Genomic DNA, 17,062 nt, shown 5'->3' with positions numbered 1-17,062 from the left:
AAGGAGAGGTAAAGAGGAGAAGCTGTGGTGGGACACAAAAGTCATCATTTAGATAAATAAGACAGACTTTATGTCTCATTCTGCTGGCATACCTTAGCTGGGCATGGTATTACTAGGTATCAAGAATCAAATTTTAATAATAGACTTTTAGGGTATTTTACACAGCTACTGGTTTATGCTTTACATATGATGAGTGGCAAATATATATATATTTTTTCTCCATGAATGACAGCATCACTTTCAGAGTTTGTATGAATAATATCACAATATCAAACATGTATGAATGTGGGTATCTGATGACGTATTCAGGTTCTGAAGTTTTATTCTAATAGAGTCACAGCACCTATATCATATGTAAAAAGTTGTTTTTTCAGCAGTACACAGTTGTAGTACAGAAGAGATTTTTTTAGAGGCAGGTTGCGTCACAATTATTAAACCAGTGGACAAGGGTAACAGGATTGTGATTCTATATTATAAACAATATCTTAAAATGTGTAACTCTCATCTACAAGATACCAGTGTATATAGGATTGTGAATATTGCTATGTATCATGAAGCACTAAAACAATATGAGGCTTTATTAATGAAAGGACAACGTTTAGGCTATTTAACTAAAGAGGATGTTAGTAAAAAGTTGAATATAAATAAATGTAATATGGCCACTTTTTACTTCTTGCCGAAATTACATAAGAATGTGGTGGATCCTCCTGGCAGGCCCATAGTAGTGGCAACTACTTTTTGAATAACATTGGTATAAGTTATACATGAATATTTACTGCCCTATGTACAACAACTAGATTCCTATATTAAAGACACTTTTGATTTTTTTAATAAAATTATGGAAATTAAGTGGAATTCTAAATGTTATTGAGTGACGCTGGATGTCACTAGTTTATATACGAATGAACACATGAATGGTATCACAGCTTTGCAGTCTATTTTGGATGACTGCCCCGTGTCAATTATATTACTGAATGGGTGGAATTCAGTTTAAAAAATGATTATTTTTCTTTCAATGATCATATACTCTATCAGCTACAAGGTACAGCTATGGGGGCACTTTTGCCCCCACTTATGCCAACTTATTTATGGCCTTATTTGAAAGAAAATATATTTATCAGCATGAATTCTTAAAAGAACACGTAGTTAAATATTATAGATACATTGATGATCTCATCTTTGTATGCCAGGATGGCATGGAGAAAGTTCAGGATTTTGTTACAGATCTGCAATATAATGAATATAATCTATCCTTTGATTGTCTACAGGTTGGCAAAGATTTTTTGGATGTATATCTAGTAGGTACAAAAACTAATGAAATATTGACTTCTGTATTTAGAAAGTTTCAGGATGGTGGGCAATTTTTACATGCATTTAATCAATTCTTTACCATAAGGGGAACTTTTACGACTTCATAGAATCTGTAATAATAAAAAAGATTTACACAAAACACTTTTATCTATTTCCAACATGTTTTTGAATAGAGGGTATGCATTGTCTAATATTTTTGAGGCTTTAGACAACATTTATTAGTGCTACTATTCTACTAACAATAATTATAATTATTTGAGAAATACATATGGAAGTAGGAAAATATACTCACAAGATAATATATATGTAGTAATGACATATAATGTTTTTTGTGAACAGATACAACAACAGGTTAAATATTACTGGAAGTTTTTAATGAGGGAAGAACAACTAAGAAAGTTATTTAACCACCATCTTGTCTTTTCATTTAAGAAAGGGACTAGTTTGTCAGACAAACTGGTAAAATCCTACTTCATAGCCCCTGTTACAATAAATACATTGCTAAAGGGAACTTTCCCACATGGAAGATGTAATATTTGTGAATTGATTGTTCAAATGTTTGATAACATTGGAAATAATAATTTTTGTGTATTAGGGACTTTTTCATGTGTTACTGAATGAGTCATATATGCTTTACTTTGTCCATATAGGTTGGTCTATATAGGTGAGACTAAGAGAATGTTTAAGTGTCATCTGCAAGAACATGTTAGAGACATCAAAAAATGTAAAACTGAAAGTTCTATTGCTGTCCATTTTAAAGAATGTCACAATAGTGAATATAAATTAATACGGGCTACTGTTTTGGAAAAAATATTTGTAAAATTAGGAGATGAAGAAAGGTTAAAAGATCAATTGTTATTTAAAGAATCTTTACTTATCTTAAAATACAATACTATGGTTCCTCAGGGTCTTAATTGTGAAATTAACTGGAGTAATGTTTTTTATACTTCTTAAAGACTGGTCGAGGTGCTAAAGTCAAGAAATAAATTGGATTGTGTTTGCAGTTTCTGTGTCATTTTGGAGATTTATGTCACAACTCCTGAATTAAACAAGACTGGGTATAATTTTGGAATGATAATATTAGGTTTTGAGAATTACTGGAAAAGAGATTAGAAATAGTTGAGTAAAAGTAGAAAGAATAAGTAGAATAAAAATAGAAGAGGGTCAAAGAAAGAAAAATGTGTACTTTGGAACAAGTTTATAACAACTTGGAATGAATATGATTTTTGCTATACAAAATTGCTGCTTATTTTATTTGCAGACCCAGTTCTAGAAGAAGTGAAATACTACTTGGATGGATGCCTATTTCTTATGCTAATGTCAGGTTTGACTCAAAAATTAACATGAAGTAATTTTCGGAGTAAATTCTAAAGATAACATATTATTACATCCACAGCAGGCTGGCTTCCCATCAATACAGTGTGAGACTTGCTGTTACAAGTCCTTTAATTATGAAAAATAAAATATGACTGCCAAAGAAATACAAGGAAACTTGAAATTCACTGCAAATTGAATTGTGTTTTTGCACTGTGGTTCATTCCCACATACCACCTGATGAATGGAGCTGTCACCTCCTTCTCATCTCTGCTACTTATATATGCTAACTCTAAGATTATGTCACCTTAGAACAAGACAATACTCTGACATCTCACTATTTTGAGGATTGCAATTGTTTCCTTGGACTATCAAGAGTATCACTGGATAAGCATCTGGTGATGTGGTTACTGTAATGTTTTCCAAATTGTCTCACTGAACATAGACTGAGAAATTAGTAGACATAATTTTAAGCTGAAAGGAGAATTTACTTGCTCCCATAGAAATGGTAGTATATATGGGTGCCAGATGCATTAGAAAGGCAGTCTCATTAAAGTTAGAATACAGGAGCATGCTAACAATTGTGCTTATAAAACATATGCCAACAGTGTGATAAAACAATTCTGGAAAATATAAGAATGGTATTTTGTTTCCAAGACTGTAAGTTAGGTCAATATTATTATGCAAGGGGGGGGGGGGTTCAGAAATAAGTTGAAGTAAGAGAAGTGGAATATGTTTAGAAACATGGAACAGTGTGTCTGCTAGATTCAAATTATTGTATACATTGGAAATACCAATCAAATCTGTAGTGCAAAGAAATGAAACCAATTGATTTATAGAAAGGAAAAACAAAAAACAGCCAATAAATGAGCTTTTGTTGCAGTTAACTCCATCAGAAGTTGGTGAATTAGTGGTTAAGCTCTTAAGACATCACTAATTGACTTGGATTCATTCAATCCAGGCTTATCACTGGCTGCTAATATTACCTTATGCTTGCTTTGTTACTGCTCTGGGAGTAATGCCTTTCCCCTGTCTACTTGCCAACCAAAGTTAGGCTTACTTTTATAAGTACAAGCTTTGCCGGGATTATACATATTTGCTATTTTAAGGAAAGTAGATGTTTCACAAGAGCACATAGAAGGAGATTCTGCTACCTAGATGGCTGAGCTGTCTGTTATCTCTTGGTGAATGGGTGTCTAAAATTCTCTAAGTACCTGCAAACACAGTATAAAGAGTTATGAATAATGGGAGTGGGACAGCGCAGAAGATATGTAAAGCAAAAGTAGGATGGTATTCTGGAACATGCAGCATTACCATAACTACAGGCATTTCTCTGAGTACAGAAGAGCAGCTTATCTCACTGCAGAACTAGTTAAAACCTGGAATACTTTACATTTACAACTCAGGGGTGCCATAAAAGACCAAAATGACCACAGTTGAGCTCTTGGAGAGTACAGGTGATGGAGCTCAAGTGCTGGTCAGCAATGTTACATTTCCACATTTCCAGTGCTCACCCCCCCTCCAGTTCCCCTTGTGTAGCACTTACAGCCACTAAGGATCAGGGGATAAACACATCTTCTGTGGCTGTAGTGATGCCATCTGTGGGCAGGGTAGAGGAATTACCCTTGTTAGTTTTGGGGTAAGGGGCTAGTAAAATATCGCATTGCCAAGAAACGGAGCTTGAGCTCTGGGACAGTGTGCCTGATTTGGGTCTTTCCTTTTCCAGGGAGTCTCCCAAGAAAAGAAAATGTTGATGTCTCCTATTTCTATTTCTGTGGACAGGAAGACTTACTGGGATTTGACAGGGAGTTAACTGTTCATATTTCCTCTTCAGAAAGCAAACACAATGGGTATCTTCATTTTTTGACTTTGCAATGCAATTCAGTCAGAAGAGCAGTGATTGGAAGGAAGGTAAATGCAGTGCTTCAGGATTTTCTACTCTACCTGAATAGTCTGAGTCTAAGGAAGGTGTTGGTTGAGAATTCCCAAGAAGCCCTTTCTTTCTCTAAAACCATAACTAAAATGACAGAGGTTTTTTTTCAATGGGATCAGAAGGAAATTCCTAATTTTAACACTTTGACTGAATTATCACTTAAGACACAGGCAAACATACATTTATATAAAAATAACACAAAACCACATTAACAAGTTCACAGTTACAAATATTATACATCAAATATATTCTTTTCTATACTTATCATCAATCCAGTATTATATAAATTGATCAATCCCTGCCTTCCCTTAAACCTCACTTCTCCTCTAAAACATTCTGCATGTATTGTTCCAATTTTCATTTTTTCTTTGTAATTTGTTCTTTGCCTTTTCTAGTGATCCCACTTCCAGTTTTTTTTTACCTTTGTTACAATATTCAGTAGTTCAAATGCAATTGGCTTAGACTTTGATTTCCATTTTCTAGTAATTGCTTTTTGGTAGTCACCAGAATTAAACTCCACAAGGCTTTCTATTTGTATACAATTCAGATCCTGTATTTCAGCAAAAAAAAATTCGTGAGTTACACCCATGTTCTCATCCAATATTTCTCTCAACTCATTACACCCCCAAAACATATATTCTCAGTTACCTCTTTCTTCCCTATCATACCTCCAACATTTGCCATCAGCTAGAGGAAAAAATCTTTGAAGTCTAACTGGGGTAAAAAAATACCTATCTGAATACTTCCAAGAAAAAATCCTAAATCTTCAAGACTTTTTTACATATTTGGGAGCCATACACATGTCCTCCCATTGTTATCCAATCTCTCTTCCCGATCCTTTCTAAATTCCTCTGACTGATTCCTATAGTTATCATGCAATATTACTGATTCCTATAGTTATCATGCAATATTTTATATGCCCTACTAAATACTAAATATCATTTTTAACAGCAGCTTCTGTTCCACATTCAACTTAAAATTCTACCCTAGTAGGTCTTTCACTTGCAATTCCCCTATACCTTACTCTTTGCTTAAACTCTGATATCAGTCCCTGATAAGGAAGGCAGTCTCTAGCCTTCAGTCCATATGTCTTCTTGGCTTCTTCCCATTCTATTACCTCTCCTTTATCTCTCTCTCTCTCTCTCTCTCTGTGGTTATTTGTTTCCAATATCTTGGTTCTTTTGCCAGTTTTCTCCAATAAATTCTAGCCTCCTCTTGCCTATTCCATGTACCCCTAATTGCAGTCATCCATATCAAAAAATCTCTTTTCTCTAGTCTCTTGTTGGCTTAGTGATTAGAATACTTTATGCTACTTTATGAATATAATATTTTGTATGGATGTTATTCTCCTTAAGGATCTGCATCCAAAATCCCATTCTATCCTTATTTCTTGAATTTCCCCCGTGCTTCATTGTCATCCCTTTCCACTTTGAATTATAGCTTCCTGCTTGTGTTATGTATATGAAGCTTAACTGTGTAGCTCTAAAATATCCCTTCAAATGAGGTAATCCTAAACCACCTTGTTCTATTAGAAGGATCAAGTTATCCTACTTGACCCTTGCCCTTTTCCCCTCCCAGATATAATCCTTCAATTATTTATTAATTGCTGTCCGCAACTTCTCTGGTTGATCAAAATATGCCTGACTTGTATATAAAACTAAATGGACTAAAATGTTCACTGCTTGTATTTTGCTATCAATATACAAACACAAGAGCATCCAGTTTCTCAATTTTTGTATTATCATTTGTTTAGTATCTTCCCACATATCCTTAGCTGTCATAATAAAATCCTTTTCAATACATACTCCTAAATATTTCATTTTATAATGTCCCCAAAAATGGGTATTGCTCAACCAATTCATGTGTGGATACCTAGTTTACAGCTATAACCTTTATTTTATCTTCATCAATGTTATATCCTGAAAAGACTTAAAACTGTCTCAAAATGTTCCACAACAAAGAGATGTCATTTTCTGGTTTTATCTGGTGCAAAAAATATCATCTCCAAATAAAGCCACTTTTTTTGATTACCATAACAGTTACATCTTTGAATTTCTGAGTCCCTTGTATTCTTTGCCAATGGCTCTAAATTTAACACAAATAAAGGGGAAAGAGGACATTCCTACATGGTTCCTCTGTTCAAATATAATTTATCAGAGAGGAGCCTTCCCATTTTAATTTTTGACTCTTCTTCCTCATATATCCTCCTAATTAACGTTATTATTGTATCAGAGAATGTAAATGCTCCCATTGTCCTCCTCATAAAATCCCAGCTTACTCTGTTGAAAGTTTTCCTTGCATCAAGATTCACTAACAACAGCAGTATTTTTTCACATTGTTCTTCCCTCTGGATGGATCATCACTGTTCTGTTAATGTTGTCACATGTTTGCCTCCCCTCCACCAAACCACATTTATGCATATCTATTAATTATGGCAACATGTTTGCCATTCTTTTAGCTATGATGGACATAAACACTTTATAATCATGGTTTAAAATTGAAATGGCCCTATATGAAGCTGGGTCTGATAGGTATTTACCATCCTTGGAAATTACAGCCACCACACCATTCTTTCTATAGTTGGATAGTCTCAGTCTACAACTATTCCCCCCTTTTTTATCTGCTTCAGATAATATCACAGCTTGCAGCTTACTTCAAAGTCACACTCCTGCCCCTAGGAGGTCTGATAGGGTGTGATGCCCATGCACTGGCCCATCAATCAAGGAGCCTCAATCCTCACCATTAACACCAGTGAGGGGTATCCATATAGGGAAGGGATAATAAATACACACACAGTAAAGTACAATTTCCCTTAAGGGCACACAGAGATCACAGTCAGACTGGGGATGGTTTATCTCTTTCTCCCAAGGTCCCAAATAAGACTCCCCACTGGCACAGCTATAAGGTCCATATCTCAGCCTAGTGGGCATGCTAAAACCTCCAGCACCCTCTCTGCCCAACTGGTGCTTCGTGTCCCTGCCCAAGTAGCTGACACACACATACTTTGAGATAAGAGTTTATATAATGACACCGACACTCCTGGGAAGGCTTTCACAGGTTCTCCAGCTGTGCCCCTTTCACCCAGAGTATATGGTAGAAATCACTGCTACCACCCAGCTAATATTTATAAACTACTCAAAGGCCCTTATTAAAGGGTGCCAATCATTACTGTGCAATATTATTATCCAAATGGTAAGTGTGACTAAACAGCAAAGCTTATTTGGAGTGACTTGGTACAGTATCACTATATATGTGCAATGTACTCTAGAGCTTAAATATCTCTACACATAACAGCCACAGTTGAATGGTTTAAACCTATTTAATAATAAATAATAAAAAACAAAAGACAATACTTCTTACTACACAGTGCTAGTCAAGAGTTCAGAGATCACAGAGAAATGTTTAAAATAATACCATAGAAAAGTTCTGACATCACAGAAAAAACAAACTAGTCTAATCTTCCTATTTCCTAACTATTTTTAAGAGAAACACTAAAGTTTAAGATCCTACTTACATACAGAAACAGGCAGTTCTGGTGATGTTGGATGTTCTCAAGACAAATGCTCAAATGCTCTCATTCTTTCTGTCCTTAAATTGATAACACAGTACCACTGATTCATTTCAGATTACATAATTTATTTCTGGTTTCCAGGCTAACAGTCTCTCAGAGGTTAATAGCCCTTGATCTTGCAGCTGGTCAGGAAGCCAGAACAATAAAAGAAATTATGTATGCAAATTCTAGCCATTAACTCTGGCCTCAAAACAATAGGCAGAATGCCTTTATCTAGACGTATCGGCTCAGAGTTTTGACATCAAAGAATTGACTCATCAGCTTTGTTACAGCAGAGTCCACTGTTGCTACATTTTTGCAGTTCCACATCTAACACCATTTTTTCCCATTTAAGAGAACATGCCTGTGGCTTATATTAATATTTACAAATGACAGACTTATCTGCAAAATTCTATCTGGCTAGGCTGGCAGCCTTCGCCTATCTTCACACCCCCCCCAGGGAACTCAAGCTAGGTTTTTCAAGTGACCCTTGAGAAAAGTTGCTTGAGAGGGTTAGGTCTATTGAGTATACCTTACCACATTCCTTGTATTGAGAGCCCATCTGCGTTTGCATTGCAATTCCCACTGCGGTGCTGGACTGACATATCATATGCTTGCAACCCTAGGCTCTATTTTAGCAAGTTGGTATTTTGCTGTTTGGCTCTGGGCTCTGTGTAACCATGTTAGGGGGTTGTGATCTGTAACTACAGTGAATTTTCTTCCATACAGATAAGGCTGACGTTTCTGCAGTGCCCATACTGTGGGTAGACATTCCTTTTCTACAGCTGCATAGCATTCCTCCCTGGGTTGGAGCCTATGACTGAGATAAACTGCTGTGTGCTCTTCTCTCTCTGAGGAAATCTGGCTAAGTACAACCCCCACCCCATAGTTCGAAGCATCCACCTGCACAACAAATTCTTTGCTGTAATCTGGACTGGCTAACACAAGGGGTCATCTCAAAGCATCCTTAAGCTCCTGGAATGCCTGCCCACATGCTGGGGTCCATACTACCTTACCTGGCATGTTCTTCCTTGTTAGGTCTGTGAGAGGAGCAGCTATGGTATTATAACTGTGGAAAAACTTTCTGTAGTACCCTGCTGTCCCTAGGAATGCCCTCACCTGCTTTTTGGTAACAGGTGCAGGCCATGCCTGAATGGCTTCTACTTTGGCAGATTCTGCCCTGATCTTACCACTCCCTACTCTATGTCCCAGGTAGGAGACCTCTGCCATACCCACCTGACATTTGCTGGGCTTAATAGTCAACCCTGCCCTCTGTAGTCTGCCCAGCACCTCCCTGACATGCTGAAGGTGCTCTTGCAAGGAATGGCTGCAGATGGCAATATCATCTAGGTAAGCAAGGGTAAACCCTCCTGCTCCTGCTAGGATATAATCTTCCAGCCTCTGGAAAGACACTGCAGCATTTTTCACTCCAAAGGGCATTTTTGTGAACTCATACAAGACAAAAGGAGTCACAAAGGCTGACTTCTCTCTAGCACTGGGAGTCAAGGGCACCTGCCAGTAACCCTTGGTAAGATCAATGGTTGTAAGATACTTAGCCACTCCCAGCTGCTCTAGGGCCTCGTCTGTCTGAGGCATAGGGTAACCATCTGACTCTGTGTGACTATTTAATTTCCTGTAGTCCACACAGAACCTGGTGCTGCCATCCTTCTTTGGCACCAGCACTACTGGAGAGGCTCAGGGCTGTTGGGCTCTTGAATTATCCCTAGATACAACATCTCCTGTATCTCCTCCCTCAGAGTTTGTTTGCCCCTCTCAGGCACCCTATAAGGGGCCTGCCTAATAGGCCGTTGGGGTCCTGTGTCGACCTGGTGCTGCACTAGGTGGGTGCACCTTGGTTTCCCAGTAAACATGTCCCCAAACTCCTATTAACACTGCTGGGACTTCTCAAACCTGGGTAGGAGATACCTGCTGGGACATTGCTACCCCTTTCACTGAGGTGACAGTCTGAGCCTCACTGAGGAGATCAGTCACTAGATCTCCCTCAAACTCCTCCTGCAATCCACTGAAAATGCTCAGCACAAGGGCCTCCCTATCTTGGTAAGGTTTCATCATGTTAACATGGTACAATTTGTGCCCCTGCCTTCTGTCTAGCAGTTCCACCATGTAGTTAAAATCACTTACCTTTCTTTCCACTTTGTAGGGTCCCTCCCAAGCTGCTTGCAGCTTGTTGTGTCTGACAAGAATGAGAACCATTATCTGTTGCCCCACAGAATACTCTCTAGCTCGAGTATTCCTGTCATACCACACTTTTTCTGTTGTTGGGCTTCTGCCAGGTTATCCTGTGCCAAGCCCAAGAGTTCCCTGAGCCTTGTCCTGAGGTTTAGGACATATGCCACAACAGACTCCTTGTGAGATTCACACTCACCTTCCCACTCATCTCAAATTAAATCTAGAGGTCCCCTCACCCTATGCCCATACAGCAAATCAAAGGATGAAAAACCTGTGGATTCCTGAGCAATCTCTATGTAAGCAAACAACAGCTTGGGCAAATATTTGTGCCACTTCCTCTTAAACTGGTCTGCAAATGCCCGTAGCATGGACTTGATCATAGAGTTTAACCTCTCAACCAGACCATTAGTTTGGGGATGATAGGGGGTGGTCTTCATGTGCTTCACCCCACAGTACTTCCACAGACAAGCCAGTAGGACTGATATGAAATTGGTACATCTGTCAGTCAATATTACTTTTGGGAAACCTACCCTGCTGAAAATCTCTAACAAAGCATTTCCCTCCTTTTCTGTCTCAATGGAGGACAGAGCCTCTGCCTCAGGGTATTGTGTAGCATAATCCAATACCACTAGGATATAGTTTTTCCCTGTGGAACTTGGAGTACTCATAGGCCCCCCAATATCCATAGCTACTCTATGAAATGGCTCCTGAATCACAGGCAAAGGCATCAAAGGAGCTCTTACCTTGTCTCCTGCCTTGCCTACCCTTTGGCACTGCTCACAGTTCCTGCAGTACCCTGTTACATCTCTGGAAATTCCAGGCCAATAGAAATTTGGCATAATGCATCTCTTTGTACGTGTTATGCCCAGATGACCTGCAAAAGGAATATCATGGGCTATGGCTTGAAGTGCCAGATGGTAGGCTCTAGGCACTACCAACTGCTGTACCCTATCACCTTCTAGCCCTCCCTCAGGAGTCCACTCTCTATACAGTAATTCTTTGTCCCAGTATACAGAATTCCCCTTCCCTTGAGAATCAGGTGTCTTGCTAGCTACCTGCTTCAGGCCTTGCAATGTATGGTCTGAGAGCTGTGCATGCTCAACTCTCTCTTTGTAACCCTTCCCAGCTTCCCTTCCACAGGAAGTCTGACGTGCTCTGACAGTGGTGCCTCACTGTCAACCTGGGTACTACTACTCACCTCTACCTTTGCAATTACTCTCTCTAAGGGAAAATCAGTACCCACAAACAGCTGTGGCTCACATTCAGTTTCACTGCTACAGAGTAGCTTCCTCCCTGAATTAACCACCTCACCAGTCCTGGCTGCAAGTATGCAGTCTGTCTGGGCCTCCCCCAGGCTACTAGACCCACTTGCTTATCTCCTAGCCTGACTGCATGTAACTGCATAAGCACATGGTACTGCCTCATCCAAATCCTTCCCTATCAGGACATCTGCAGGATGGTGGTTCGGTACCCCTGTTGTCTCAAGACAACCTACTATTGGCATTTTGTCTTTCCCACTTACTGGCTCTCTCAACTTTTGCTCCCCACCTTGCCTCTATGGACATCTGTATGCCACATGGCCTCACTGGTTGCATTCAAAACATTTATCCCTAGGTCCAGGATATGTACCTGGATTAGTGCTTCCCCTGCTACTGGCAGATTCTGTTGGGGCAGTCTGTGCTGCCCACCATGGGTTATTTTTGACCCATGAGCAGTACTGGGGGTGCCTTTCCTGTGCAGGGATGCCCTGCTTGCTATGTATAGGTCTCCCTTCTTCCACAACTCGCCTGAAGTAGCACATTGTCTATCAGCTAACCAGATCCTCATGTCCTCAGGCAAAGTGCTAAGGGCTTGTTCCCTCACCAAGAGGTCTGCCAGCCCTTTAAAATTGGTGACCTGACATCCACTCACCCACCTATGAAAATAAGTGTTCAGTTCAGCAACATACTCACACACAGTTTCATCTGCCTTGTGTCTATGTTCATGAAACTTTTTCCTATACGTTTCAGGTGTTAGCTTAAAACATTCTAACAAGTGATTTTTAACAGCAGTGTAATCAAAATATTCACAATCAGTAAGTTTAGACAACACAGTTACAGCTTTACCATGGAGTAAGTGGGTCAGGAGCCATACCCAAGCCTTTGGTCAACATCATACTGTTTACATACCCTCTCAAACATATGAATGAAACTATCAAAATTATTCCCCTCTTTAAACTGCGCAAGAAATGTATTGACCTTTTGTGCTTCTGGGGTCCAGTTACTCCCCTCCCCATTACCTCCATGACTCTGTCGAAGAGTCAGCATCTCCTTCTCATGCTGCCTTTGCCTCTCCATTTCTTCAACCTCCAGGCACAGCAGTTTCTCATTCTCCTCAACCTGCAGATGTCTCAGTCTCCCAGCTGCTTCTATTTCCAAATGCCTGGCCTCCAACTCAAGTTTCTCTAGCTCTAGATGGATTTTTATGTACTCTGCAGAAAGGTTGAGCTGTCCATTCTCTGAGGGTGGTACATCTCCCCTGCCAGTCTGATTGTCCTCCTGGCTGCTGTTTTCTGATGCAGCTGTGACCAAAGCTGCAATCATGTCTGCCTTAGTCAGGTTTCCATGCACCAGTCCCCTAGCCTGCCACATCTTTGCCAGCTGGCTCCTTGTCAGCTTTCCATACTCCTCTGCTGACATGCTGCCTGCTCTCCCTGACTAACTAAGCTAACAAAAGAAATAAAACAATTGTGATCTGAACTCTTGAGTATTCACTGCATGGCTGATTTAGAGTACAAAATAACTTCAGTGATCACTGCACACAAGCTACAGGAATGTACTCTATCCACACCACTACAAGCCAATTAGTATTTGCCAACCAATTAATATGTGATGTGGATAGGCAACCACTGCCAAACAATTAATATGCGACGCCCGTACACTGGCCCAGCAATCAAGGAGCCTCAATCCTCACCACTAATGCCAGTGAGGGGCATCCATATAGGGAAAGGATAATAAATACACACACAGTAAAGTACAATTTCCCTTAAGGGCACACAGAGATCACAGTCAGTCTGGGGCTGGTTTCTCCCTTTCTCCCCAGGTCTCCAAGAAGACTCCCCACTGGCACAGCTATAGGGTCCAGATCTCAACCTAGTGGGCAAGCTAAAACCTCCAGCACCCTCCCTGTCCAACCAGTGCTTCATGTCCCTGCTCAAGTAGTTGACACACACACACTTTGAGATAATTTATATAACCACACCGACACTCCTGGGGAAGGCTGGCACAGGTTCTCCAGCTGGGCACCTTTAACCCAGCTAATATTTATCAGCTACTCAAATGCCCTTATTAAATGGGTGCCAATTATTACTGTGCAATATTATTATCCATATGGTAAGTGTGACTAAACAGCAAAGCTTATTTGGAGTGACTTGGTACAGTATCACTATATATGTGCAATGTACTCTAGAACTTAAATAGCTCTACACATAACAGCCACAGTTGAAAGGTTTAAAAATATTTAATACTAAATAATAAAAACACAAGACAATACGTCTTACTACACAGTGCTAGTCAAGAGTTCAGAGATCACAGAGAAATGTTTAAAATAATACAGTAGAAAAGTTCTGATATCACAGAAAAACAAACTAGTCTAATCTTCATATTTCCTAGCTATTTCTAAGAGAAACACTAAATTCTAAGATCCTACTTACATACAGAAACAGGCAGTGCTGGTGATGGATGTTTTCAAGACAAATTCTCAAATGCTCATTCTTTCTGTCCTTAATTTGATAAAACAGTACCACTGATTCATTTCAGATTACATCATTTCTTTCTGGCTCCCAGGCTAACAGACTCTCAGAAGTTAATAGCCCTTGATCTTGCAGGTGGTCAGGAAGCCAGAACAATAAAATAAATTATACATGCAAATTCTAGCCATTAACTCTGGTCTCAAAATAACAGGCAGAATGCCTTTATCTAGACATATCGTCTCCAAGTTTTGACATCAATGAAATGACTCAGCAGCTTTCTTACAGCAGAGTCCACTGTTGTTACATTTTTGCAGTTCCACATCTTACACCATTTTTCCCATTTAAGAGAACAAGCCTGTGGCTTATATTAATATTTACAAATGATAGAATTTTCTACAAAATTCTATCTGGCTAGGCTGGCAGCCTTCACCTATCTTCACACAGGGCATACAAGGTAACTCAGACTCAAAAGTACTTGTTTTCTAATTCTAAAGCAGACTTTAGAGTAAATTCCCTATCCAAAACTGCTTCAGCTAGACAGATTAATAATAATAATCCTATTCCCTCTGATAAGGATAGGAAAGCTTTTGACAGATTTGGGAAGACAGTTTATTCTGCAGCCACTTTAACATTCAGAATTTTTAATTGCTAGGTTCATATTTTAAAGTTTTTACTTCTGTCTTTGATGAACAAGAAAAAAAGTTTGCTGTTAACCTTCCATCTTCAGAGGCAAAAAGATATCCGAATGCCTTGTTGTACTTCCTTCTCCTATTATTAAACATGCCTTAATGTGTTCACACAACACTGCAGGTACTGTCTCCAGGTATTCTGGAACAGTCATGAGATGATTTACTTGGTTGCATTCTTAAAATCTTCCTATAGATGTTAAAACTGAAATTTTAAATTTCCACATGGACAATGAGGTTTTATTTAACTTTTCTGCAGCTGAGGTGCTTAAGATGTTTGATGAGAGGGGAAAGTTGATTCAAGGGGTGACCCACATTTTCCAGCTTTCCTTTTTTAAGGCAAATAAAATTGTCCTTCCACCTTGGCTCCCATCTCAATAAGCAATTTAAGCATCAGGGTGCCGATATTCAGGATTTAAAAAAAATCAGTGGCTAGGATGTTCCAAAAAGAAAGGGAATGATTCAGAAAACCAGGGACTGTTCATTAAGTCAGAATGATTATTTGCCTCTTCATAGTTTCTTCCCCTTCCTACCTACCTGTCAACCTCTCCCTCTCCCTGAATCTTCACCTACCATTTTAACACCACATTATTGCAGACAAATGGGTCCTGACAGTCAATCAACAGGGGGTACATTCTGCTATTAAACTGTCTTCTTCCTTTCCCTGGGATTGCTCCTTGCCCAGTAAACCAAATATCTCTATTTCTTCCTCTCCTGGAAGAGATTTTATCTCAGGCAGTTATAGAACCAGTACCTGAAAACCAGATGGGCAAACAGATTTATTCAAGTTTTTTTGTTGCCAAAGAAAGAAGAGGATTGGAGTTCAGTGCTAGACCTTTTCTTTCTCAATCTTTTTGTAAAGGCCACAAAGTTCAAAATGTTATCTCATCAAACCCTATTTCCTCTCATCCCTTTGCTAGTAATTATGGTAAAGGAAGATCTAAAAGATGCCTACCATCACATACCCATTGGCAAACATTTCAGGCATTTTTCTAGATTTGGACTATCTACTGCTCCAAGGATTTTTACAAAGTGTCAGGCACTGACAATTGCTTATTGCAGACTTCATGAGATTCACATTTTTATTTCCTTTTTTGGATGATTGTCTTATATTTGCAGACTCTTTTTTTTTACAGTTGTCAAGAGCCCTTAGCAAGTGTTGATAATCTTCTATTCAGTCTAGGTTTTCAGGTGAACTTACATACATTTTCTGTCATCTCATCTCACAGAATTGTTTTCCCAGGATGTCTGCTATATTCGTTCTTGGGAAGAACTTCTTCCAGACAAAGTAACAATATCTAAAAGTTCTTCTGAGTTTTTCCATTCAAATACAGGTGTCTGCCAGGGAATTCCTCTGGATTCTGGGGTACATGACTTCTATGATTCTTATGATCCCCCTGGCCAGATTTCACATATGAAACCTTCAGTGGTACCTCAGGTCAGTCTTCCCTCAGCATCTTCACCCTTTGTCATTTGTAAGTGGGGAGGTTTCTGGTGGGTAGACCATTTCTCTCAGAATCCAGGTCTCTTGTTGCCCCTTCCATTGCCTCTTCAGCCTGTCACAACAGATGCTTCAGACTTGGCAATGGCAGTGGTACCAAAGGGGGGAAGATGCAATGTATGTGGAACAAACAAGATAGATAAAAGCACATAAATATCAAAGAGCTGTTGACATTAAAAATGCTTTGAAAGCCCTAAATCATCTCTGTTCTTCAGGTCCTCTGCACATTTTCACAGACAATATCACAGTGGGATCCCTTACAGATAGGCCAGGCAGACAGATGCAGTCTCATTCCCATGGATGAAAATGTTCCTCCATGCTTTTCTACCCTTTCCAATGATATCCAAAGTTCTTCCAAAGATCCAGAAGGACTCTCCAAAGATTGTGGTGGTTATCCCTTTTGACCCAGGAAATAGTGATTCCCCTTACTTTTAAACTGACCAAGTGCAATTACCACAGGCTTCCCCCAGACTAGACAGGCGTTGTTTGATACACCTCAACCTGAAAACTATTTAACTGACTGTCTGGATGATACAATTGTGATACCTTTTAGGCACCTTTTTTTTCTGAAGATATGCAGCAGGTACTGAAAGAGACTTAAATACTCCTACTAGGAAATCATATGTGTAAAAGTGGAAAATATTTTCTAGTTGGTGCCATTCCAAGAACTAAGGCCCTCTTCATGCTCAGGTTCATCTGGCTCTTGATTATTGTGTAAGTTATTTCCGTCCAGCCCTTCTTCCTTCTCTATGAAGGTTCATGTCAGCTATTACTGTGTGTCTGCCATAGGATACCATCTTTCTAACCATTCTCAAGTCAAGTCGTTTTTGAAAGGGGCTTTACATAT

This window comes from Protopterus annectens, chromosome 3.part1 (assembly GCF_019279795.1).
Source record: "Protopterus annectens isolate FY-2018-M chromosome 3.part1, PAN1.0, whole genome shotgun sequence".
NCBI lineage: Eukaryota > Metazoa > Chordata > Ceratodontiformes > Protopteridae > Protopterus > Protopterus annectens.
Note: the sequence above shows the minus strand (reverse complement) of the source record.